The following is a 26606-nucleotide window of genomic DNA, read 5'->3' on the forward strand; positions in this document are numbered from 1 at the left end:
TTGCTTAAATCGCATTTTCTCGACGAGCTGAGCACGTTTTCTGAAATGTGCTCCTCCCGTCACTCTGGTTTGGTGCGCATAGTAAAAGGTGCTCTTGGCAGCTAGAGAGTGCCGCGTTGACCACTGCGCATGAAGAAATAACCACCTGCAACGTTTGGTTTAGGTTTTAGGTGCATTTTTAATTTTATTGCTTAAATCGCATTTTCTCGACGAGCTGAACACGTTTTCTGAAATGTGCTCCTCCCGTCACTCTGGTTGGGTGCGCATAGTAAAAAGTGCTCTTGGCAGCTAGAGAGTGCCGCGTTGACCACTGCGCATGAAGAAATAACAACCTGCAACGTTTGGTTTAGGTTTTAGGTGCATTTTTAATTTTATTGCTTAAATCGCATTTTCTCGACGAGCTGAGCACGTTTTCTGAAATGTGCTCCTCCCGTCACTCTGGTTGGGTGCGCATAGTAAAAAGTGCTCTTGGCAGCTAGAGAGTGCCGCGTTGACTGCTGCGCATGAAGAAATAACCACCTGCAACGTTTGGTTTAGGTTTTGAGTGCATTTTTAATTTTATTGCTTATATCGCATTTTCACGACGAGCTGAGCACGTTTTCTGAAATGTGGTCCTCCCGTCACTCTGGTTGGGTGCGCATAGTAAAACGTGCTCTTGGCAGCTAGAGAGTGCCGCGTTGACCACTGCGCATGAAGAAATGACCATCTGCAACGTTTGGTTTAGGTTTTGGGTGCAGTTTTAATTTTATTGCTTAAATCGCATTTTCTCGACGAGCTGAGCACGTTTTCTGAAATGTGCTCCTCCCGTCACTCTGGTTTGGTGCGCATAGTAAAAAGTGCTCTTGGCAGCTAGAGAGTGCCGCGTTGACCACTGCGCATGAAGAAATAACCACCTGCAACGTTTGGTTTAGGTTTTAGGTGCATTTTTAATTTTATTGCTTAAATCGCATTTTCTCGACGAGCTGAGCACGTTTTCTGAAATGTGCTCCTCCCGTCACTCTGGTTGGGTGCGCATAGTAAAAAGTGCTCTTGGCAGCTAGAGAGTGCCGCGTTGACCACTGCGCATGAAGAAATAACCACCTGCAACGTTTGGTTTAGGTTTTGGGTGCATTTTTAATTTTATTGCTTAAATCACATTTACTCGACGAGCTGAGCACGTTTTCTGAAATGTGCTCCTCCCGTCACTCTGGTTGGGTGCGCATAGTAAAAAGTGCTCTTGGCAGCTAGAGAGTGCCGCGTTGAGTGCTGCGCACGAAGAAATAACCACCTGCAACGTTTGGTTTAGGTTTTAATTGCATTTTTAATTTTATTGCTTAAATTGCATTTTCTCGACGAGCTGAGCACGTTTTCTGAAATGTGCTCCTCCCGTCACTCTGGTTGGGTGCGCATAGTAAAAAGTGCTCTTGGCAGCTAGAGAGTGCCGCGTTGACCACTGCGCATGAAGAAATAACCACCTGCAACGTTTGGTTTAGGTTTTAGGTGCATTTTTAATTTTATTGCTTAAATCGCATTTTCTCGACGAGCTGAGCACGTTTTCTGAAATGTGCTCCTCCCGTTACTCTGGTTGGGTGTGCATAGTAAAAAGTGCTCTTGGCAGCTAGAGAGTGCCGCGTTGACCACTGCGCATGAAGAAATAACCACCTGCAACGTTTGGTTTAGGTTTTAGGTGCATTTTTAATTTTATTGCTTAAATCGCATTTTCTCGACGGGCTGAGCACGTTTTCTGAAATGTGCTCCTCCCGTCACTCTGGTTGGGTGCGCATAGTAAAAAATGCCTTTGGCAGCTAGAGAGTGCCGCGTTGACCACTGCACATGTAGAAATAACCACCTGCAACGTTTGCTTTAGGTTTAGGGTGCATTTTTAATTGTATTGCTTAAATCGCATTTTCTCGACGAGCTGAGCACGTTTTCTGAAATGTGCTCCTCCCGTCACTCTGGTTGGGTGTGCATAGTAAAAACTGCTCTTGGCAGCTAGAGAGTGCCGCGTTGACCACTGCGCATGAAGAAATGACCATCTGCAACGTTTGGTTTAGGTTTTGGGTGCATTTTTAATTTTATTGCTTAAATCGCATTTTCTCGACGAGCTGAGCACGTTTTCTGAAATGTGCTCCTCCCGTCACTCTGGTTGGGTGTGCATAGTAAAAAGTGCTCTTGGCAGCTAGAGAGTGCCGCGTTGACCACTGCGCATGAAGAAATAACCACCTGCAACGTTTGGTTTAGGTTTTAGGTGCATTTTTTATTTTATTGCTTAAATCGCATTTTCTCGACGAGCTGAGCACGTTTTCTGAAATGTGCTCCTCCCGTCACTCTGATTGGGTGCGCATAGTAAAAAGTGCTCTTGGCAGCTAGAGAGTGCCGCGTTGACCACTGCGCATGAAGAAATAACCACCTGCAACGTTTGGTTTAGGTTTTAGGTGCATTTTTAATTTTATTGCTTAAATCGCATTTTCTCGACGAGGTGAGCACGTTTTCTGAAATGTGCTCCTCCCGTCACTCTGGGTGGGTGCGCATAGTAAAAAGTGCTCTTGGCAGCTAGAGAGTGCCGCGTTGACTGCTGCGCACGAAGAAATAACCACCTGCAACGTTTGGTTTAGGTTTTAGTTGCATTTTTAATTTTATTGCTTAAATCGCATTTTCTCGACGAGCTGAGCACGTTTTCTGAAATGTGCTCCTCCCGTCACTCTGGTTGGGTGCGCATAGTAAAAAGTGCTCTTGGCAGCTAGAGAGTGCCGCGTTGACCACTGCGCATGAAGAAATAACCACCTGCAACGTTTGGTTTAGGTTTTAGGTGCATTTTTAATTTTATTGCTTAAATCGCATTTTCTCGACGAGCTGAGCACGTTTTCTGAAATGTGCTCCTCCCGTCACTCTGGTTGGGTGCGCATAGTAAAAAGTGCTCTTGGCAGCTAGAGAGTGCCGCGTTGACCACTGCGCATGAAGAAACGACCATCTGCAACGTTTGGTTTAGGTTTTGGGTGCATTTTTAATTTCATTGCTTAAATCGCATTTACTCGACGAGCTGAGCACGTTTTCTGAAATGTGCTCCTCCCGTCACTCTGGTTGGGTGCGCATAGTAAAAAGTGCTCTTGGCAGCTAGAGAGTGCCGCGTTGACTGCTGCGCACGAAGAATTAACCACCTGCAACGTTTGGTTTAGGTTTTAGGTGCATTTTTAATTTTATTGCTTAAATCGCATTTTCTCGACGAGCTGAGCACGTTTTCTGAAATGTGCTCCTCCCGTCACTCTGGTTGGGTGCGCATAGTAAAAAGTGCTCTTGGCAGCTAGAGAGTTCCGCGTTGACCACTGCGCATGAAGAAATAACCACCTGCAACGTTTGGTTCAGGTTTTAGGTGCATTTTTAATTTTATTGCTTAAATCGCATTTTCTCGACGAGCTGAGCACGTTTTCTGAAATGTGCTCCTCCCGTCACTCTGGTTGGGTGCGCATAGTAAAAAATGCTCTTGGCAGCTAGAGAGTGCCGCGTTGACCACTGCGCATGAAGAAATGACCATCTGCAACGTTTGGTTTAGGTTTTGGGTGCATTTTTAATTTTATTGCTTAAATCGCATTTTCTCGACGAGCTGAGCACGTTTTCTGAAATGTGCTCCTCCCGTCACTCTGGTTGGGTGCGCATAGTAAAAAGTGCTCTTGGCAGCTAGAGAGTGCCGCGTTGACCACTGCGCATGAAGAAATAACCACCTGCAACGTTTGGTTTAGGTTTTGGGTGCATTTTTAATTTTATTGCTTAAATCGCATTTTCTCGACGAGCTGAGCACGTTTTCTGAAATGTGCTCCTCCCGTCACTCTGGTTGGGTGCGCATAGTAAAAAGTGCTCTTGGCAGCTAGAGAGTGCCGCGTTGACCACTGCGCATGAAGAAATAACCACCTGCAACGTTTGGTTTAGGTTTTAGGTGCATTTTTAATTTTATTGCTTAAATCGCATTTTCTCGACGAGCTGAGCACGTTTTCTGAAATGTGCTCCTCCCGTCACTCTGGTTGGGTGCGCATAGTAAAAAGTGTTCTTGGCAGCTAGAGAGTGCCGCGTTGACTGCTGCGCACGAAGAAATAACCACCTGCAACGTTTGGTTTAGGTTTTGGGTGCATTTTTAATTTTATTGCTTAAATCGCATGTTCTCGTCGAGCTGAGCACGTTTTCTGAAATGCGCTCCTCCCGTCACTCTTGTTGGGTGTGCATATTAAAAAGTGCTCTTGGCAGCTAGAGAGTGCCGCGTTGACTGCTGCGCACTAAGAAATAACCACCTGCAACGTTTGGTTTAGGTTTTGGGTGCATTTTTAATTTTATTGCTTAAATCGCATTTTCTCGACGAGCTGAGCACGTTTTCTGAAATGTGCTCCTCCCGTCACTCTGGTTGGGTGCGCATAGTAAAAGGTGCTCTTGGCAGCTAGAGAGTTCCGCGCTGACCACTGCACATGAAGAAATGACCATCTGCAGCGTTTGGTTTAGGTTGTAGGTGCATTTTTTATTTTATTGCTTAAATCGCATTTTCTCGACGAGCTGAGCACGTTTTCTGAAATGTGCTCCTCCCGTCACTCTGGTTGGGTCCGCATAGTAAAAAGTGCTCTTGGCAGCTAGAGAGTGCCGCGTTGACTGCTGCGCATGAAGAAATAACCACCTGCAACGTTTGGTTTAGGTTTTAGGTGCATTTTTAATTTTATTGCTTAAATCGCATTTTCTCGACGAGCTGAGCACGTTTTCTGAAATGCGCTCCTCCCGTCACTCTGGTTGGGTGCGCATAGTAAAAAGTGCTCTTGGCAGCTAGAGAGTGCCGCGTTGACCACTGCGCATTAAGAAATAACCACCTGCAACGTTTGGTTTAGGTTTTGGGTGCATTTTTAATTTTATTGCTTCAATCGCATTGTCTGGACGAGCTGAGCACGTTTTCTGAAATGTGCTCCTCCCGTCACTCTGGTTGGGTGTGCATAGTAAAAAGTGCTCTTGGCAGCTAGAGAGTGCCGCGTTGACCACTGCGCATGAAGAAATAACCACCTGCAACGTTTGGTTTGGGTTTTAGGTGCATTTTTAATTTTATTGCTTAAATCGCATTTTCTCGACGAGCTGAGCACGTTTTCTGAAATGTGCTCCTCCCGTCCCTCTGGTTGGGTGCGCATAGTAAAAAGTGCTCTTGGCAGCTAGAGAGTGCCGCGTTGACCACTGCGCATGAAGAAATGACCATCTGCAACGTTTGGTTTAGGTTTTGGGTGCATTTTTAATTTTATTGCTTAATTCGCATTTTCTCGACGAGCTGAGCACGTTTTCTGAAAAGTGCTCCTCCCGTCACTCTGGTTGGGTGCGCATAGTAAAAAGTCCTCTTGGCAGCTAGAGAGTGCCGCGTTGACCACTGCGCATGAAGAAATAACCACCTGCAACGTTTGGTTTAGGTTTTGGGTGCATTTTTAATTTTATTGCTTAAATCGCATTTTCTCGACGAGCTGAGCACGTTTTCTGAAATGTGCTCCTCCCGTCCCTCTGGTTGGGTGCGCATAGTAAAATGTGCTCTTGGCAGCTAGAGAGTGCCGCGTTGACTGCTGCGCATGAAGAAATAACCACCTGCAACGTTTGGTTTAGGTTTTGGGTGCATTTTTAATTTTATTGCTTAAATCGCATTTTCTCGACGAGCCGAGCACGTTTTCTGGAATGTGCTCCTCCCGTCACTCTAGTTGGGTGTGTATAGTAAAAAGTGCTCTTGGCAGCTAGAGAGTGCCGCGTTGACCACTGCGCATGAAAAAATAACCACCTGCAACGTTTGGTTTAGGTTTTGGGTGCATTTTTAATTTTATTGCTTAAATCGCATTTTCTCGACGAGCCGAGCACGTTTTCTGAAATGTGCTCCTCCCGTCACTCTGGTTGGGTCCGCATAGTAAAAAGTGCTCTTGGCAGCTAGAGAGTGCCGCGTTGACTGCTGCGCATGAAGAAATAACCACCTGCAACGTTTGGTTTAGGTTTTAGGTGCATTTTTAATTTTATTGCTTAAATCGCATTTTCTCGACGAGCTGAGCACGTTTTCTGAAATGCGCTCCTCCCGTCACTCTGGTTGGGTGCGCATAGTAAAAAGTGCTCTTGGCAGCTAGAGAGTGCCGCGTTGACCACTGCGCATTAAGAAATAACCACCTGCAACGTTTGGTTTAGGTTTTGGGTGCATTTTTAATTTTATTGCTTCAATCGCATTGTCTGGACGAGCTGAGCACGTTTTCTGAAATGTGCTCCTCCCGTCACTCTGGTTGGGTGCGCATAGTAAAAAGTGCTCTTGGCAGCTAGAGAGTGCCGCGTTGACTGCTGCGCACGAAGAAATAACCACCTGCAACGTTTGGTTTAGGTTTTAGGTGCATTTTTAATTTTATTGCTTAAATCGCATTTTCTCGACGAGCTGAGCACGTTTTCTGAAATGTGCTCCTCCCGTCACTCTGGTTGGGTGCGCATAGTAAAAAGTCCTCTTGGCAGCTAGAGAGTGCCGCGTTGACCACTGCGCATGAAGAAATAACCACCTGCAACGTTTGGTTTAGGTTTTGGGTGCATTTTTAATTTTATTGCTTAAATCGCATTTTCTCGACGAGCTGAGCACGTTTTCTGAAATGTGCTCCTCCCGTCCCTCTGGTTGGGTGCGCATAGTAAAATGTGCTCTTGGCAGCTAGAGAGTGCCGCGTTGACTGCTGCGCACGAAGAAATAACCACCTGCAACGTTTGGTTTAGGTTTTAGGTGCATTTTTAATTTTATTGCTTAAATCGCATTTTCTCGACGAGCTGAGCACGTTTTCTGAAATGTGCTCCTCCCGTCACTCTGGTTGGGTGCGCATAGTAAAAAGTGCTCTTGGAAGCTAGAGAGTGCCGCGTTGACTGCTGCGCATGAAGAAATGACCATCTGCAACGTTTGCTTTAGGTTTTAGGTGCATTTTTAATTTTATTGCTTAAATCGCATTTTCTCGATGAGCTGAGCACGTTTTCTGAAATGTGCTCCTCCCGTCACTCTGGTTGGGTGCGCATAGTAAAAAATGCTCTTGGCAGCGAGAGAGTGCCGCGTTGACCACTGCGCATAAAGAAATTACCACCTGCAACGTTTGGTTTAGGTTTTAGGTGCATTTTTAATTTTATTGCTTAAATCGCATTTTCTCGACGAGCTGAGCACGTTTTCTGAAATGTGCTCCTCACGTCACTCTGGTTGGGTGTGCATAGTAAAAAATGCTCTTGGCAGCTAGAGAGTGCCGCGTTGACCACTGCGCATGAAGAAATATCCACCTGCAACGTTTGGTTTAGGTTTTAGGTGCATTTTTTATTTTATTGCTTAAATCGCATTTTCTCGACGAGCTGAGCACGTTTTCTGAAATGTGCTCCTCCCGTCACTCTGGTTGGGTGCGCATAGTAAAAAGTGCTCTTGGCAGCCAGAGAGTGCCGCGTTGACCACTGCGCATGAAGAAATGACCACCTGCAACGTTTGGTTTAATGTTTTGGGTGCATTTTTAATTTTATTGCTTAAATCGCATTTTCTCGACGAGCTGAGCACGTTTTCTGAAATGTGCTCCTCCCGTCACTCTGGTTGGGTGCGCATAGTAAAAAGTGCTCTTGGAAGCTAGAGAGTGCCGCGTTGACTGCTGCGCATGAAGAAATGACCATCTGCAACGTTTGCTTTAGGTTTTAGGTGCATTTTTAATTGTATTGCTTAAATCGCATTTTCTCGATGAGCTGAGCACGTTTTCTGAAATGTGCTCCTCCCGTCACTCTGGTTGGGTGCGCATAGTAAAAAATGCTCTTGGCAGCGAGAGAGTGCCGCGTTGACCACTGCGCATGAAGAAAAAACCACCTGCAACGTTTGGTTTAATGTTTTGGGTGCATTTTTAATTTTATTGCTTAAATCGCATTTTCTCGACGAGCTGAGCACGTTTTCTGAAATGTGCTCCTCACGTCACTCTGGTTGGGTGCGCATAGTAAAAAGTGCTCTTGGCAGCTAGAGAGTGCCGCGTTGACCACTGCGCATGAAGAAATATCCACCTGCAACGTTTGGTTTAGGTTTTAGGTGCATTTTTTATTTTATTGCTTAAATCGCATTTTCTCGACGAGCTGATCACGTTTTCTTAAATCTGCTCCTCCCGTCACTCTGGTTGGGTGCGCATAGTAAAAAGTGCTCTTGGCAGCTAGAGAGTGCCGCGTTGACTGCTGCATATGAAGAAATAACCACCTGCAACGTTTGGTTTAGGTTTTGGGTGCATTTTTAATTTTATTGCTTAAATCGCATTTTCTCGACGAGCTGAGCACGTTTTCTGAAATGTGCTCCTCCCGTCACTCTGGTTGGGTGCGCATAGTAAAAAGTGCTCTTGGCAGCTAGAGAGTGCCGCGTTGACCACTGCGCATGAAGAAATAACCACCTGCAACGTTTGGTTTAGGTTTTGTGTGCATTTTTAATTTTATTGCTTAAATCGCATTTTCTCGACGAGCTGAGCACGTTTTTTGAAATGTGCTCCTCCCGTCACTCTGGTTGGGTCCGCATAGTAAAAAGTGCTCTTGGCAGCTAGAGAGTGCCGCGTTGACTGCTGCGCATGAAGAAATAACCACCTGCAACGTTTGGTTTAGGTTTTAGGTGCGTTTTTAATTTTATTGCTTAAATCGCATTTTCTCGACGAGCTGAGCACGTTTTCTGAAATGCGCTCCTCCCGTCACTCTGGTTGGGTGCGCATAGTAAAAAGTGCTCTTGGCAGCTAGAGAGTGCCGCGTTGACCACTGCGCATGAAGAAATAACCACCTGCAACGTTTGGTTTAGGTTTTAGGTGCATTTTTAATTTTATTGCTTAACTCGCATTTTCTCGACGAGCTGAGCACGTTTTCTGAAATGTGCTCCTCCCGTCACTCTGGTTGGGTGCGCATAGTAAAAAGTGCTCTTGGCAGCTAGAGAGTGCCGCGTTGACCACTGCGCATGAAGAAATAACCACCTGCAACGTTTGGTTTAGGTTTTGGGTGCATTTTTAATTTTATTGCTTAAATCGCATTTTCTCGTCGAGCTGAGCACGTTTTCTAAAATGCGCTCCTCCCGTCACTCTGGTTGGGTGTGCATAGTAAAAAGTGCTCTTGGCAGCTAGAGAGTGCCGCGTTGACCACTGCGCATGAAGAAATGACCATCTGCAACGTTTGGTTTAGGTTTTAGGTGCATTTTTAATTTTATTGCTTAAATCGCATTTTCTGGACGAGCTGAGCACGTTTTCTGAAATGTGCTCCTCCCGTCACTCTGGTTGGGTGCGCATAGTAAAAAGTGCTCTTGGCAGCTAGAGAGTGCCGCGTTGACCACTGCGCATGAAGAAATAACCACCTGCAACGTTTGGTTTAGGTTTTGGGTGCATTTTTAATTTTATTGCTTAAATCGCATTTTCTCGACGAGCTGAGCACGTTTTCTGAAATGTGCTCCTCCCGTCACTCTGGTTGGGTGCGCATAGTAAAAAGTGCTCTTGGCAGCTAGAGAGTGCCGCGTTGACCACTGCGCATGAAGAAATTACCACCTGCAACGTTTGGTTTAGGTTTTGGGTGCATTTTTAATTTTATTGCTTAAATCGCATTTTCTCGTCGAGCTGAGCACGTTTTCTGAAATGCGCTCCTCCCGTCTCTCTGGTTGGGTGTGCATCGTAAAAAGTGCTCTTGGCAGCTAGAGAGTGCCGCGTTGACCACTGCGCATGAAGAAATAACCACCTGTAACGTCTGGTTTAGGTTTTGGGTGCATTTTTAATTTTATTGCTTAAATCGCATTTTCTCGTCGAGCTGAGCACGTTTTCTGAAATGCGCTCCTCCCGTCACTCTGGTTGGGTGTGCATAGTAAAAAGTGCTCTTGGCAGCTAGAGAGTGCCGCGTTGACCACTGCGCATGAAGAAATAACCACCTGCAACGTTTGGTTTAGGTTTTGGGTGCATTTTTAATTTTATTGCTTAAATCGCATTTTCTCAACGAGCTGAGCACGTTTTCTGAAATATGCTCCTCCCGTCACTCTGGTTGGGTGCGCATAGTAAAAAGTGCTCTTGGCAGCTAGAGAGTGCCGCGTTGACCACTGCGCATGAAGAAATGACCATCTGCAACGTTTGGTTTAGGTTTTGGGTGCATTTTTAATTTTATTGCTTATATCGCATTTTCTCGACGAGCTGAGCACGTTTTCTGGAATGTGCTCCTCCCGTCACTCTGGTTGGGTGCGCATAGTAAAAAGTGCTCTTGGCAGCTAGAGAGTGCCGCGTTGACCACTGCGCATAAAGAAATAACCACCTGCAACGTTTGGTTTAGGTTTTGGGTGCATTTTTAATTTTATTGCTTAAATTGCATTTACTCGACGAGCTGAGCACGTTTTCTGAAATGTGCTCCTCCCGTCACTCTGGTTGGGTGCGCATAGTAAAAAGTGCTCTTGGCAGCCAGAGAGTGCCGCGTTGACCACTGCGCATGAAGAAATAACCACCTGCAACGTTTGGTTTAGGTTTTGGGTGCATTTTTAATTTTATTGCTTAAATCGCATTTTCTCGACGAGCTGAGCACGTTTTCTGAAATGTGCTCCTCCCGTCACTCTGGTTGGGTGCGCATAGTAAAAAGTGCTCTTGGCAGCTAGAGAGTGCCGCGTTGACCACTGCGCATGAAGAAATTACCACCTGCAACGTTTGGTTTAGGTTTTGGGTGCATTTTTAATTTTATTGCTTAAATCGCATTTTCTCGTCGAGCTGAGCACGTTTTCTGAAATGCGCTCCTCCCGTCTCTCTGGTTGGGTGTGCATCGTAAAAAGTGCTCTTGGCAGCTAGAGAGTGCCGCGTTGACAACTGCGCATGAAGAAATAACCACCTGCAACGTTTGGTTTAGGTTTTGGGTGCATTTTTAATTTTATTGCTTAAATCGCATTTTCTCGTCGAGCTGAGCACGTTTTCTGAAATGCGCTCCTCCCGTCACTCTGGTTGGGTGTGCATAGTAAAAAGTGCTCTTGGCAGCTAGAGAGTGCCGCGTTGACCACTGCGCATGAAGAAATGACCATCTGCAACGTTTGGTTTAGGTTTTAGGTGCATTTTTAATTTTATTGCTTAAATCGCATTTTCTGGACGAGCTGAGCACGTTTTCTGAAATGTGCTCCTCTCGTCACTCTGGTTGGGTGCGCATAGTAAAAAGTGCTCTTGGCAGCTAGAGAGTGCCGCGTTGACCACTGCGCATGAAGAAATAACCACCTGCAACGTTTGGTTTAGGTTTTGGGTGCATTTTTAATTTTATTGCTTAAATCGCATTTTCTCGACGAGCTGAGCACGTTTTCTGAAATGTGCTCCTCCCGTCACTCTGGTTGGGTGCGCATAGTAAAAAGTGCTCTTGGCAGCTAGAGAGTGCCGCGTTGACCACTGCGCATGAAGAAATTACCACCTGCTACGTTTGGTTTAGGTTTTGGGTGCATTTTTAATTTTATTGCTTAAATCGCATTTTCTCGTCGAGCTGAGCACGTTTTCTGAAATGCGCTCCTCCCGTCTCTCTGGTTGGGTGTGCATCGTAAAAAGTGCTCTTGGCAGCTAGAGAGTGCTGCGTTGACCACTGCGCATGAAGAAATAACCACCTGCAACGTTTGGTTTAGGTTTTGGGTGCATTTTTAATTTTATTGCTTAAATCGCATTTTCTCGTCGAGCTGAGCACGTTTTCTGAAATGCGCTCCTCCCGTCACTCTGGTTGGGTGTGCATAGTAAAAAGTGCTCTTGGCAGCTAGAGAGTGCCGCGTTGACCACTGCGCATGAAGAAATAACCACCTGCAACGTTTGGTTTAGGTTTTGGGTGCATTTTTAATTTTATTGCTTAAATCGCATTTTCTCAACGAGCTGAGCACGTTTTCTGAAATGTGCTCCTCCCGTCACTCTGGTTGGGTGCGCATAGTAAAAAGTGCTCTTGGCAGCTAGAGAGTGCCGCGTTGACCACTGCGCATGAAGAAATAACCACCTGCAACGTTTGGTTTAGGTTTTAGGTGCATTTTTAATTTTATTGCTTAAATCGCATTTTCTCGACGAGCTGAGCACGTTTTCTGAAATGTGCTCCTCCCGTCACTCTGGTTGGGTGTGCATAGTAAAAAATGCTCTTGGCAGCTAGAGAGTGCCACGTTGACCACTGCGCATGAAGAAATAACCACCTGCAACGTTTGGTTTAATGTTTTGGGTGCATTTTTAATTTTATTGCTTAAATCGCATTTTCTCGACGAGCTGAGCACGTTTTCTGAAATGTGCTCCTCCCGTCACTCTGGTTGGGTGTGCATAGTAAAAAGTGCTCTTGGCAGCTAGAGAGTGCCGCGTTGACCACTGCGCATGAAGAAATGACCATCTGCAACGTTTGGTTTCGGTTTTTGGTGCATTTTTAATTTTATTGCTTAAATCGCATTTTTTCGACGAGTTGAGCACGTTTTCTGAAATGTGCTCCTCACGTCACTCTGGTTGGGTGCACATAGTAAAAAGTGCTCTTGGCAGCTAGAGAGTGCCGCGTTGACCACTGCGCATGAAGAAATGACCATCTGCAACGTTTGGTTTAGGTTTTAGGTGCATTTTTAATTTTATTGCTTAAATCGCATTTTCTGGACGAGCTGAGCACGTTTTCTGAAATGTGCTCCTCCCGTCACTCTGGTTGGGTGCGCATAGTAAAAAGTGCTCTTGGCAGCCAGAGAGTGCCGCGTTGACCACTGCGCATGAAGAAATGACCACCTGCAACGTTTGGTTTGGGTTTTAGGTGCATTTTTAATTTTATTGCTTAAATCGCATTTTCTCGACGAGCTGAGCACGTTTTCTGAAATGCGCTCCTCCCGTCACTCTGGTTGGGTGCGCATAGTAAAAAGTGCTCTTGGCAGCTAGAGAGTGCCGCGTTGACCACTGCGCATGAAGAAATAACCACCTGCAACGTTTGGTTTAGGTTTTGGGTGCATTTTTAATTTTATTGCTTAAATCGCATTGTCTGGACGAGCTGAGAACGTTTTCTGAAATGTGCTCCTCCCGTCACTCTGGTTGGGTGCGCATAGTAAAAAGTGCTCTTGGCAGCTAGAGAGTGCCGCGTTGACCACTGCGCATGAAGAAATGACCATCTGCAACGTTTGGTTTAGGTTTTAGGTGCATTTTTAATTTTATTGCTTAAATCGAATTTTCTGGACGAGCTGAGCACGTTTTCTGAAATGCGCTCCTCCCGTCACTCTGGTTGGGTGCGCATAGTAAAAAGTGGTCTTGGCAGCTAGAGAGTGCCGCGTTGACCACTGCGCATGAAGAAATAACCACCTGCAACGTTTGGTTTAATGTTTTGGGTGCATTTTTAATTTTATTGCTTAAATCGCATTTTCTCGACGAGCTGAGCACGTTTTCTGAAATGTGCTCCTCCCGTCACTCTGGTTGGGTGCGCATAGTAAAAAGTGCTCTTGGCAGCTAGAGAGTGCCGCGTTGACTGCTGCGCATGAAGAAATAACCACCTGCAACGTTTGGTTTAGGTTTTAGGTGCATTTTTAATTTTATTGCTTAAATCGCATTTTCTCGACGAGCTGAGCACGTTTTCTGAAATGTGCTCCTCCCGTCACTCTGGTTGGGTGCGCATAGTAAAAAGTGCTCTTGGCAGCTAGAGAGTGCCGCGTTGACCACTGCGCATGAAGAAATAACCACCTGCAACGTTTGGTTTAGGTTTTGGGTGCATTTTTAATTTTATTGCTTAAATCGCATTTTCTCGTCGAGCTGAGCACGTTTTCTAAAATGCGCTCCTCCCGTCACTCTGGTTGGGTGTGCATAGTAAAAAGTGCTCTTGGCAGCTAGAGAGTGCCGCGTTGACCACTGCGCATGAAGAAATGACCATCTGCAACGTTTGGTTTAGGTTTTAGGTGCATTTTTAATTGTATTGCTTAAATCGCATTTTCTCGACGAGCTGAGCACGTTTTCTGAAATGTGCTCCTCCCGTCACTCTGGTTGGGTGCGCATAGTAAAAAGTGCTCTTGGCAGCTAGAGAGTGCCGCGTTGACTGCTGCGCATGAAGAAATTACCACCTGCTACGTTTGGTTTAGGTTTTGGGTGCATTTTTAATTTTATTGCTTAAATCGCATTTTCTCGTCGAGCTGAGCACGTTTTCTGAAATGCGCTCCTCCCGTCTCTCTGGTTGGGTGTGCATCGTAAAAAGTGCTCTTGGCAGCTAGAGAGTGCTGCGTTGACCACTGCGCATGAAGAAATAACCACCTGCAACGTTTGGTTTAGGTTTTGGGTGCATTTTTAATTTTATTGCTTAAATCGCATTTTCTCGTCGAGCTGAGCACGTTTTCTGAAATGCGCTCCTCCCGTCACTCTGGTTGGGTGTGCATAGTAAAAAGTGCTCTTGGCAGCTAGAGAGTGCCGCGTTGACCACTGCGCATGAAGAAATAACCACCTGCAACGTTTGGTTTAGGTTTTGGGTGCATTTTTAATTTTATTGCTTAAATCGCATTTTCTCAACGAGCTGAGCACGTTTTCTGAAATGTGCTCCTCCCGTCACTCTGGTTGGGTGCGCATAGTAAAAAGTGCTCTTGGCAGCTAGAGAGTGCCGCGTTGACCACTGCGCATGAAGAAATAACCACCTGCAACGTTTGGTTTAGGTTTTAGGTGCATTTTTAATTTTATTGCTTAAATCGCATTTTCTCGACGAGCTGAGCACGTTTTCTGAAATGTGCTCCTCCCGTCACTCTGGTTGGGTGTGCATAGTAAAAAATGGTCTTGGCAGCTAGAGAGTGCCGCGTTGACCACTGCGCATGAAGAAATACCCACCTGCAACGTTTGGTTTAATGTTTTGGGTGCATTTTTAATTTTATTGCTTAAATCGCATTTTCTCGACGAGCTGAGCACGTTTTCTGAAATGTGCTCCTCCCGTCACTCTGGTTGGGTGTGCATAGTAAAAAGTGCTCTTGGCAGCTAGAGAGTGCTGCGTTGACCACTGCACATGAAGAAATGACCATCTGCAACGTTTGCTTTAGGTTTTGGGTGCATTTTTAATTTTATTGCTTAAATCGCATTTTCTCGACGAGCTGAGCACGTTTTCTGGAATGTGCTCCTCCCGTCACTCTGGTTGGGTGTGTATAGTAAAAAGTGCTTTTGGCAGCTAGAGAGTGCCGCGTTGACCACTGCGCATGAAGAAATAACCACCTGCAACGTTTGGTTTAGGTTTTGGGTGCATTTTTAATTTTATTGCTTAAATCGCATTTTCTGGACGAGCTGCGCACGTTTTCTGAAATGTGCTCCTCCCGTCACTCTGGTTGGGTGCGCATAGTAAAAAGTGCTCTTGGCAGCTAGAGAGTGCCGCGTTGACCACTGCGCATGAAGAAATAACCACCTGCAACATTTGGTTTGGGTTTTAGGTGCATTTTTAATTTTATTGCTTAAATCGCATTTTCTCGACGAGCTGAGCACGTTTTCTGAAATGTGCTCCTCCCGTCACTCTGGTTGGGTGCGCATAGTAAAAAGTGCTCTTGGCAGCTAGAGAGTGCCGCGTTGACTGCTGCGCATGAAGAAATAACCACCTGCAAAGTTTGGTTTAGGTTTTAGGTGCATTTTTAATTTTATTGCTTAAATCGCATTTTCTCGACGAGCTGAGCACGTTTTCTGAAATGTGCTCCTCCCGTCACTCTGGTTGGGTGCGCATAGTAAAAAGTGCTCTTGGCAGCTAGAGAGTGCCGCGTTGACCACTGCGCATGAAGAAATAACCACCTGCAACGTTTGGTTTAGGTTTTGGGTGCATTTTTAATTTTATTGCTTAAATCGCATTTTCTCAACGAGCTGAGCACGTTTTCTGAAATGTGCTCCTCCCGTCACTCTGGTTGGGTGCGCATAGTAAAAAGTGCTCTTGGCAGCTAGAGAGTGCCGCGTTGACCACTGCGCATGAAGAAATAACCACCTGCAACGTTTGGTTTAGGTTTTAGGTGCATTTTTAATTTTATTGCTTAAATCGCATTTTCTCGACGAGCTGAGCACGTTTTCTGAAATGTGCTCCTCCCGTCACTCTGGTTGGGTGTGCATAGTAAAAAATGCTCTTGGCAGCTAGAGAGTGCCGCGTTGACCACTGCGCATGAAGAAATAACCACCTGCAACGTTTGGTTTAATGTTTTGGGTGCATTTTTAATTTTATTGCTTAAATCGCATTTTCTCGACGAGCTGAGCACGTTTTCTGAAATGTGCTCCTCCCGTCACTCTGGTTGGGTGTGCATAGTAAAAAGTGCTCTTGGCAGCTAGAGAGTGCTGCGTTGACCACTGCACATGAAGAAATGACCATCTGCAACGTTTGCTTTAGGTTTTGGGTGCATTTTTAATTTTATTGCTTAAATCGCATTTTCTCGACGAGCTGAGCACGTTTTCTGGAATGTGCTCCTCCCGTCACTCTGGTTGGGTGTGTATAGTAAAAAGTGCTTTTGGCAGCTAGAGAGTGCCGCGTTGACCACTGCGCATGAAGAAATAACCACCTGCAACGTTTGGTTTAGGTTTTGGGTGCATTTTTAATTTTATTGCTTAAATCGCATTTTCTGGACGAGCTGCGCACGTTTTCTGAAATGTGCTCCTCCCGTCACTCTGGTTGGGTGCGCATAGTAAAAAGTGCTCTTGGCAGCTAGAGAGTGCCGCGTTGACCACTGCGCATGAAGAAATAACCACCTGCAACGTTTGGTTTAGGTTTTGGGTGCATTTTTAATTTTATTGCTTAAATCGCATTTACTCGACGAGCACGTTTTCTGAAATGTGCTCCTCCCGTCACTCTGGTTGGGTGCGCATAGTAAAAAGTGCTCTTGGCAGCTAGAGAGTGCCGCGTTGACTGCTGCGCACGAAGAAATAACCACCTGCAACGTTTGGTTTAGGTTTTAGGTGCATTTTTAATTTTATTGCTTAAATCGCATTTTCTCGACGAGCTGAGCACGTTTTCTGAAATGTGCTCCTCCCGTCACTCTGGTTGGGTGCGCATAGTAAAAAGTGCTCTTGGAAGCTAGAGAGTGCCGCGTTGACTGCTGCGCATGAAGAAATGACCATCTGCAACGTTTGCTTTAGGTTTTAGGTGCATTTTTAATTTTATTGCTTAAATCGCATTTTCTCGATGAGCTGAGCACGTTTTCTGAAATGTGCTCCTCCCGTCACTCTGGTTGGGTGCGCATAGTAAAAAATGCTCTTGGCAGCGAGAGAGTGCCGCGTTGACCACTGCGCATAAAGAAATTACCACCTGCAACGTTTGGTTTAGGTTTTAGGTGCATTTTTAATTTTATTGCTTAAATCGCATTTTCTCGACGAGCTGAGCACGTTTTCTGAAATGTGCTCCTCACGTCACTCTGGTTGGGTGTGCATAGTAAAAAATGCTCTTGGCAGCTAGAGAGTGCCGCGTTGACCACTGCGCATGAAGAAATAACCACCTGCAACGTTTGGTTTAATGTTTTGGGTGCATTTTTAATTTTATTGCTTAAATCGCATTTTCTCGACGAGCTGAGCACGTTTTCTGAAATGTGCTCCTCCCGTCACTCTGGTTGGGTGTGCATAGTAAAAAGTGCTCTTGGCAGCTAGAGAGTGCCGCGTTGACCACTGCGCATGAAGAAATGACCATCTGCAACGTTTGGTTTCGGTTTTTGGTGCATTTTTAATTTTATTGCTTAAATCGCATTTTCTCGACGAGTGGAGCACGTTTTCTGAAATGTGCTCCTCACGTCACTCTGGTTGGGTGCACATAGTAAAAAGTGCTCTTGGCAGCTAGAGAGTGCCGCGTTGACTACTGCGCATGAAGAAATGACCATCTGCAACGTTTGGTTTAGGTTTTAGGTGCATTTTTAATTTTATTGCTTAAATCGCATTTTCTGGACGAGCTGAGCACGTTTTCTGAAATGTGCTCCTCCCGTCACTCTGGTTGGGTGCGCATAGTAAAAAGTGCTCTTGGCAGCCAGAGAGTTCCGCGTTGACCACTGCGCATGAAGAAATGACCATCTGCAACGTTTGGTTTAGGTTTTAGGTGCATTTTTAATTTTATTGCTTAAATCGCATTTTCTGGACGAGCTGAGCACGTTTTCTTAAATGTGCTCCTCCCGTCACTCTGGTTGGGTGCGCATAGTAAAAAGTGCTCTTGGCAGCTAGAGAGTGCCGCGTTGACCACTGTGCATGAAGAAATAACCACCTGTAACGTTTGGTTTAGGTTTTGGGTGCATTTTTAATTTTATTGCTTAAATCGCATTTTCTCGACGAGCTGAGCACGTTTTCTGAAATGTGCTCCTCCCGTCACTCTGGTTGGGTGCGCATAGTAAAAAGTGCTCTTGGCAGCTAGAGAGTGCCGCGTTGACCACTGCGCATGAAGAAATAACCACCTGCAACATTTGGTTTGGGTTTTAGGTGCATTTTTAATTTTATTGCTTAAATCGCATTTTCTCGACGAGCTGAGCACGTTTTCTGAAATGTGCTCCTCCCGTCACTCTGGTTGGGTGCGCATAGTAAAAAGTGCTCTTGGCAGCTAGAGAGTGCCGCGTTGACTGCTGCGCATGAAGAAATAACCACCTGCAACGTTTGGTTTAGGTTTTAGGTGCATTTTTAATTTTATTGCTTAAATCGCATTTTCTCGACGAGCTGAGCACGTTTTCTGAAATGTGCTCCTCCCGTCACTCTGGTTGGGTGCGCATAGTAAAAAGTGCTCTTGGCAGCTAGAGAGTGCCGCGTTGACCACTGCGCATGAAGAAATAACCACCTGCAACGTTTGGTTTAGGTTTTGGGTGCATTTTTAATTTTATTGCTTAAATCGCATTTACTCGACGAGCACGTTTTCTGAAATGTGCTCCTCCCGTCACTCTGGTTGGGTGCGCATAGTAAAAAGTGCTCTTGGCAGCTAGAGAGTGCCGCGTTGACTGCTGCGCACGAAGAAATAACCACCTGCAACGTTTGGTTTAGGTTTTAGGTGCATTTTTAATTTTATTGCTTAAATCGCATTTTCTCGACGAGCTGAGCACGTTTTCTGAAATGTGCTCCTCCCGTCACTCTGGTTGGGTGCGCATAGTAAAAAGTGCTCTTGGAAGCTAGAGAGTGCCGCGTTGACTGCTGCGCATGAAGAAATGACCATCTGCAACGTTTGCTTTAGGTTTTAGGTGCATTTTTAATTTTATTGCTTAAATCGCATTTTCTCGATGAGCTGAGCACGTTTTCTGAAATGTGCTCCTCCCGTCACTCTGGTTGGGTGCGCATAGTAAAAAATGCTCTTGGCAGCGAGAGAGTGCCGCGTTGACCACTGCGCATGAAGAAATTACCACCTGCAACGTTTGGTTTAATGTTTTGGGTGCATTTTTAATTTTATTGCTTAAATCGCATTTTCTCGACGAGCTGAGCACGTTTTCTGAAATGTGCTCCTCACGTCACTCTGGTTTGGTGCGCATAGTAAAAAGTGCTCTTGGAAGCTAGAGAGTGCCGCGTTGACCACTGCGCATGAAGAAATATCCACCTGCAACGTTTGGTTTAGGTTTTAGGTGCATTTTTTATTTTATTGCTTAAATCGCATTTTCTCGACGAGCTGAGCACGTTTTCTGAAATGTGCTCCTCCCGTCACTCTGGTTGGGTGCGCATAGTAAAAAGTGCTCTTGGCAGCTAGAGAGTGCCGCGTTGACCACTGCGCATGAAGAAATAACCACCTGCAACGTTTGGTTTAGGTTTTAGGTGCATTTTTAATTTTATTGCTTAAATCGCATTTTCTCGACGAGCTGAGCACGTTTTCTGAAATGTGCTCCTCCCGTCACTCTGGTTGGGTGTGCATAGTAAAAAATGCTCTTGGCAGCTAGAGAGTGCCGCGTTGACCACTGCGCATGAAGAAATAACCACCTGCAACGTTTGGTTTAATGTTTTGGGTGCATTTTTAATTTTATTGCTTAAATCGCATTTTCTCGACGAGCTGAGCACGTTTTCTGAAATGTGCTCCTCCCGTCACTCTGGTTGGGTGTGCATAGTAAAAAGTGCTCTTGGCAGCTAGAGAGTGCCGCGTTGACCACTGCGCATGAAGAAATGACCATCTGCAACGTTTGGTTTCGGTTTTTGGTGCATTTTTAATTTTATTGCTTAAATCGCATTTTCTCGACGAGTTGAGCACGTTTTCTGAAATGTGCTCCTCACGTCACTCTGGTTGGGTGCACATAGTAACAAGTGCTCTTGGCAGCTAGAGAGTGCCGCGTTGACTACTGCGCATGAAGAAATGACCATCTGCAACGTTTGGTTTAGGTTTTAGGTGCATTTTTAATTTTATTGCTTAAATCGCATTTTCTGGACGAGCTGAGCACGTTTTCTGAAATGTGCTCCTCCCGTCACTCTGGTTGGGTGCGCATAGTAAAAAGTGCTCTTGGCAGCCAGAGAGTTCCGCGTTGACCACTGCGCATGAAGAAATGACCATCTGCAACGTTTGGTTTAGGTTTTAGGTGCATTTTTAATTTTATTGCTTAAATCGCATTTTCTGGACGAGCTGAGCACGTTTTCTGAAATGTGCTCCTCCCGTCACTCTGGTTGGGTGCGCATAGTAAAAAGTGCTCTTGGCAGCTAGAGAGTGCCGCGTTGACCACTGTGCATGTAGAAATAACCACCTGTAACGTTTGGTTTAGGTTTTGGGTGCATTTTTAATTTTATTGCTTAAATCGCATTTTCTCGACGAGCTGAGCACGTTTTCTGAAATGTGCTCCTCCCGTCACTCTGGTTGGGTGCGCATAGTAAAAAGTGCTCTTGGCAGCTAGAGAGTGCCGCGTTGACCACTGCGCATGAAGAAATAACCACCTGCAACATTTGGTTTGGGTTTTAGGTGCATTTTTAATTTTATTGCTTAAATCGCATTTTCTCGACGAGCTGAGCACGTTTTCTGAAATGTGCTCCTCCCGTCACTCTGGTTGGGTGCGCATAGTAAAAAGTGCTCTTGGAAGCTAGAGAGTGCCGCGTTGACTGCTGCGCATGAAGAAATAACCACCTGCAACGTTTGGTTTAGGTTTTAGGTGCATTTTTAATTTTATTGCTTAAATCGCATTTTCTCGACGAGCTGAGCACGTTTTCTGAAATGTGCTCCTCCCGTCACTCTGGTTGGGTGCGCATAGTAAAAAGTGCTCTTGGCAGCTAGAGAGTGCCGCGTTGACCACTGCGCATGAAGAAATGACCACCTGCAACGTTTGGTTTAGGTTTTGGGTGCATTTTTAATTTTATTGCTTAAATCGCATTTTCTCGACGAGCTGAGCACGTTTTCTGAAATGTGCTCCTCCCGTCACTCTGGTTGGGTGCGCATAGTAAAAAGTGCTCTTGGCAGCTAGAGAGTGCCGCGTTGACCACTGCGCATGAAGAAATTACCACCTGCAACGTTTGGTTTAGGTTTTGGGTGCATTTTTAATTTTATTGCTTAAATCGCATTTTCTCGTCGAGCTGAGCACGTTTTCTGAAATGCGCTCCTCCCGTCTCTCTGGTTGGGTGTGCATCGTAAAAAGTGCTCTTGGCAGCTAGAGAGTGCTGCGTTGACCACTGCGCATGAAGAAATAACCACCTGCAACGTTTGGTTTAGGTTTTGGGTGCATTTTTAATTTTATTGCTTAAATCGCATTTTCTCAACGAGCTGAGCACGTTTTCTGAAATGTGCTCCTCCCATCACTCTGGTTGGGTGCGCATAGTAAAAAGTGCTCTTGGCAGCTAGAGAGTGCCGCGTTGACCACTGCGCATGAAGAAATAACCACCTGCAACGTTTGGTTTGGGTTTTAGGTGCATTTTTAATTTTATTGCTTAAATCGCATTTTCTCGACGAGCTGAGCACGTTTTCTGAAATGTGCTCCTCCCGTCACTCTGGTTGGGTGTGCATAGTAAAAAGTGCTCTTGGCAGCTCGAGAGTGCCGCGTTGACCACTGCACATGAAGAAATGACCATCTGCAACGTTTGGTTTAGGTTTTGGGTGCATTTTTAATTTTATTGCTTAAATCGCATTTTCTCGACGAGCTGAGCACGTTTTCTGAAATGTGCTCCTCCCGTCACTCTTGTTGGGTGTGCATATTAAAAAGTCCTCTTGGCAGCTCGAGAGTGCCGTGTTGACTGCTGCGCATGAAGAAATAACCACCTGCAACTTTTGGTTTAGGTTTTAGGTGCATTTTTAATTTTATTGCTTAAATCGCATTTTCTCGACGAGCTGAGCACGTTTTCTGAAATGCGCTCCTCCCGTCACTCTGGTTGGGTGCGCATAGTAAAAAGTGCTCTTGGCAGCTAGAGAGTGCCGCGTTGACCACTGCGCATGAAGAAATAACCACCTGCAACGTTTGGTTTAGGTTTTGGGTGCATTTTTAATTTTATTGCTTAAATCGCATTGTCTGGACGAGCTGAGCACGTTTTCTGAAATGTGCTCCTCCCGTCACTCTGGTTGGGTGTGCATAGTAAAAAGTGCTCTTGGCAGCTAGAGAGTGCCGCGTTGACCACTGCGCATGAAGAAATGACCATCTGCAACGTTTGGTTTAGGTTTTAGGTGCATTTTTAATTTTATTGCTTAAATCGCATTTTCTGGACGAGCTGAGCACGTTTTCTGAAATGTGCTCCTCCCGTCACTCTGGTTGGGTGCGCATAGTAAAAAGTGCTCTTGGCAGCTAGAGAGTGCCGTGTTGACTGCTGCGCATGAAGAAATAACCACCTGCAACTTTTGGTTTAGGTTTTAGGTGCATTTTTAATTTTATTGCTTAAATCGCATTTTCTCGACGAGCTGAGCACGTTTTCTGAAATGCGCTCCTCCCGTCACTCTGGTTGGGTGCGCATAGTAAAAAATGCTCTTGGCAGCGAGAGAGTGCCGCGTTGACCACTGCGCATGAAGAAATAACCACCTGCAACGTTTGGTTTAGGTTTTGGGTGCATTTTTAATTTTATTGCTTAAATCGCATTTTCTCGACGAGCTGAGCACGTTTTCTGAAATGTGCTCCTCCCGTCACTCTGGTTGGGTGCGCATAGTAAAAAGTGCTCTTGGCAGCTAGAGAGTGCCGCGTTGACCACTGCGCATGAAGAAATTACCACCTGCAACGTTTGGTTTAGGTTTTGGGTGCATTTTTAATTTTATTGCTTAAATCGCATTTTCTCGTCGAGCTGAGCACGTTTTCTGAAATGCGCTCCTCCCGTCTCTCTGGTTGGGTGTGCATCGTAAAAAGTGCTCTTGGCAGCTAGAGAGTGCCGCGTTGACAACTGCGCATGAAGAAATAACCACCTGCAACGTTTGGTTTAGGTTTTGGGTGCATTTTTAATTTTATTGCTTAAATCGCATTTTCTCGTCGAGCTGAGCACGTTTTCTGAAATGTGCTCCTCCCGTCACTCTGGTTGGGTGTGCATAGTAAAAAATGCTCTTGGCAGCTAGAGAGTGCCGCGTTGACCACTGCGCATGAAGAAATAACCACCTGCAACGTTTGGTTTAATGTTTTGGGTGCATTTTTAATTTTATTGCTTAAATCGCATTTTCTCGACGAGCTGAGCACGTTTTCTGAAATGTGCTCCTCCCGTCACTCTGGTTGGGTGTGCATAGTAAAAAGTGCTCTTGGCAGCTAGAGAGTGCCGCGTTGACCACTGCGCATGAAGAAATGACCATCTGCAACGTTTGGTTTCGGTTTTTGGTGCATTTTTAATTTTATTGCTTAAATCGCATTTTTTCGACGAGTTGAGCACGTTTTCTGAAATGTGCTCCTCACGTCACTCTGGTTGGGTGCACATAGTAAAAAGTGCTCTTGGCAGCTAGAGAGTGCCGCGTTGACCACTGCGCATGAAGAAATGACCATCTGCAACGTTTGGTTTAGGTTTTAGGTGCATTTTTAATTTTATTGCTTAAATCGCATTTTCTGGACGAGCTGAGCACGTTTTCTGAAATGTGCTCCTCCCGTCACTCTGGTTGGGTGCGCATAGTAAAAAGTGCTCTTGGCAGCCAGAGAGTGCCGCGTTGACCACTGCGCATGAGGAAATGACCACCTGCAACGTTTGGTTTGGGTTTTAGGTGCATTTTTAATTTTATTGCTTAAATCGCATTTTCTCGACGAGCTGAGCACGTTTTCTGAAATGCGCTCCTCCCGTCACTCTGGTTGGGTGCGCATAGTAAAAAGTGCTCTTGGCAGCTAGAGAGTGCCGCGTTGACCACTGCGCATGAAGAAATAACCACCTGCAACGTTTGGTTTAGGTTTTGGGTGCATTTTTAATTTTATTGCTTAAATCGCATTGTCTGGACGAGCTGAGAACGTTTTCTGAAATGTGCTCCTCCCGTCACTCTGGTTGGGTGCGCATAGTAAAAAGTGCTCTTGGCAGCTAGAGAGTGCCGCGTTGACCACTGCGCATGAAGAAATGACCATCTGCAACGTTTGGTTTAGGTTTTAGGTGCATTTTTAATTTTATTGCTTAAATCGAATTTTCTGGACGAGCTGAGCACGTTTTCTGAAATGTGCTCCTCCCGTCACTCTGGTTGGGTGCGCATAGTAAAAAGTGGTCTTGGCAGCTAGAGAGTGCCGCGTTGACCACTGCGCATGAAGAAATAACCACCTGCAACGTTTGGTTTAATGTTTTGGGTGCATTTTTAATTTTATTGCTTAAATCGCATTTTCTCGACGAGCTGAGCACGTTTTCTGAAATGTGCTCCTCCCGTCACTCTGGTTGGGTGCGCATAGTAAAAAGTGCTCTTGGAAGCTAGAGAGTGCCGCGTTGACTGCTGCGCATGAAGAAATGACCATCTGCAACGTTTGCTTTAGGTTTTAGGTGCATTTTTAATTTTATTGCTTAAATCGCATTTTCTCGATGAGCTGAGCACGTTTTCTGAAATGTGCTCCTCCCGTCACTCTGGTTGGGTGCGCATAGTAAAAAATGCTCTTGGCAGCGAGAGAGTGCCGCGTTGACCACTGCGCATGAAGAAATAACCACCTGCAACGTTTGGTTTAATGTTTTGGGTGCATTTTTAATTTTATTGCTTAAATCGCATTTTCTCGACGAGCTGAGCACGTTTTCTGAAATGTGCTCCTCACGTCACTCTGGTTGGGTGCGCATAGTAAAAAGTGCTCTTGGCAGCTAGAGAGTGCCGCGTTGACCACTGCGCATGAAGAAATATCCACCTGCAACGTTTGGTTTAGGTTTTAGGTGCATTTTTTATTTTATTGCTTAAATCGCATTTTCTCGACGAGCTGATCACGTTTTCTGAAATCTGCTCCTCCCGTCACTCTGGTTGGGTGCGCATAGTAAAAAGTGCTCTTGGCAGCTAGAGAGTGCCGCGTTGACTGCTGCATATGAAGAAATAACCACCTGCAACGTTTGGTTTAGGTTTTGGGTGCATTTTTAATTTTATTGCTTAAATCGCATTTTCTCGACGAGCTGAGCACGTTTTCTGAAATGTGCTCCTCCCGTCACTCTGGTTGGGTGCGCATAGTAAAAAGTGCTCTTGGCAGCTAGAGAGTGCCGCGTTGACCACTGCGCATGAAGAAATAACCACCTGCAACGTTTGGTTTAGGTTTTGTGTGCATTTTTAATTTTATTGCTTAAATCGCATTTTCTCGACGAGCTGAGCACGTTTTCTGAAATGTGCTCCTCCCGTCACTCTGGTTGGGTGCGCATAGTAAAAAGTGCTCTTGGCAGCTAGAGAGTGCCGCGTTGACTGCTGCGCATGAAGAAATAACCACCTGCAACGTTTGGTTTAGGTTTTAGGTGCATTTTTAATTTTATTGCTTAAATCGCATTTTCTCGACGAGCTGAGCACGTTTTCTGAAATGTGCTCCTCCCGTCACTCTGGTTGGGTGCGCATAGTAAAAAGTGCTCTTGGCAGCTAGAGAGTGCCGCGTTGACCACTGCGCATGAAGAAATAACCACCTGCAACGTTTGGTTTAGGTTTTGGGTGCATTTTTAATTTTATTGCTTAAATCGCATTTTCTCGTCGAGCTGAGCACGTTTTCTAAAATGCGCTCCTCCCGTCACTCTGGTTGGGTGTGCATAGTAAAAAGTGCTCTTGGCAGCTAGAGAGTGCCGCGTTGACCACTGCGCATGAAGAAATGACCATCTGCAACGTTTGGTTTAGGTTTTAGGTGCATTTTTAATTGTATTGCTTAAATCGCATTTTCTCGACGAGCTGAGCACGTTTTCTGAAATGTGCTCCTCCCGTCACTCTGGTTGGGTGCGCATAGTAAAAAGTGCTCTTGGCAGCTAGAGAGTGCCGCGTTGACTGCTGCGCATGAAGAAATTACCACCTGCTACGTTTGGTTTAGGTTTTGGGTGCATTTTTAATTTTATTGCTTAAATCGCATTTTCTCGTCGAGCTGAGCACGTTTTCTGAAATGCGCTCCTCCCGTCTCTCTGGTTGGGTGTGCATCGTAAAAAGTGCTCTTGGCAGCTAGAGAGTGCTGCGTTGACCACTGCGCATGAAGAAATAACCACCTGCAACGTTTGGTTTAGGTTTTGGGTGCATTTTTAATTTTATTGCTTAAATCGCATTTTCTCGTCGAGCTGAGCACGTTTTCTGAAATGCGCTCCTCCCGTCACTCTGGTTGGGTGTGCATAGTAAAAAGTGCTCTTGGCAGCTAGAGAGTGCCGCGTTGACCACTGCGCATGAAGAAATAACCACCTGCAACGTTTGGTTTAGGTTTTGGGTGCATTTTTAATTTTATTGCTTAAATCGCATTTTCTCAACGAGCTGAGCACGTTTTCTGAAATGTG

Source organism: Syngnathus scovelli, chromosome 21 (assembly GCF_024217435.2).
Source record: "Syngnathus scovelli strain Florida chromosome 21, RoL_Ssco_1.2, whole genome shotgun sequence".
Classification (NCBI taxonomy): Eukaryota; Metazoa; Chordata; class Actinopteri; order Syngnathiformes; family Syngnathidae; genus Syngnathus; species Syngnathus scovelli.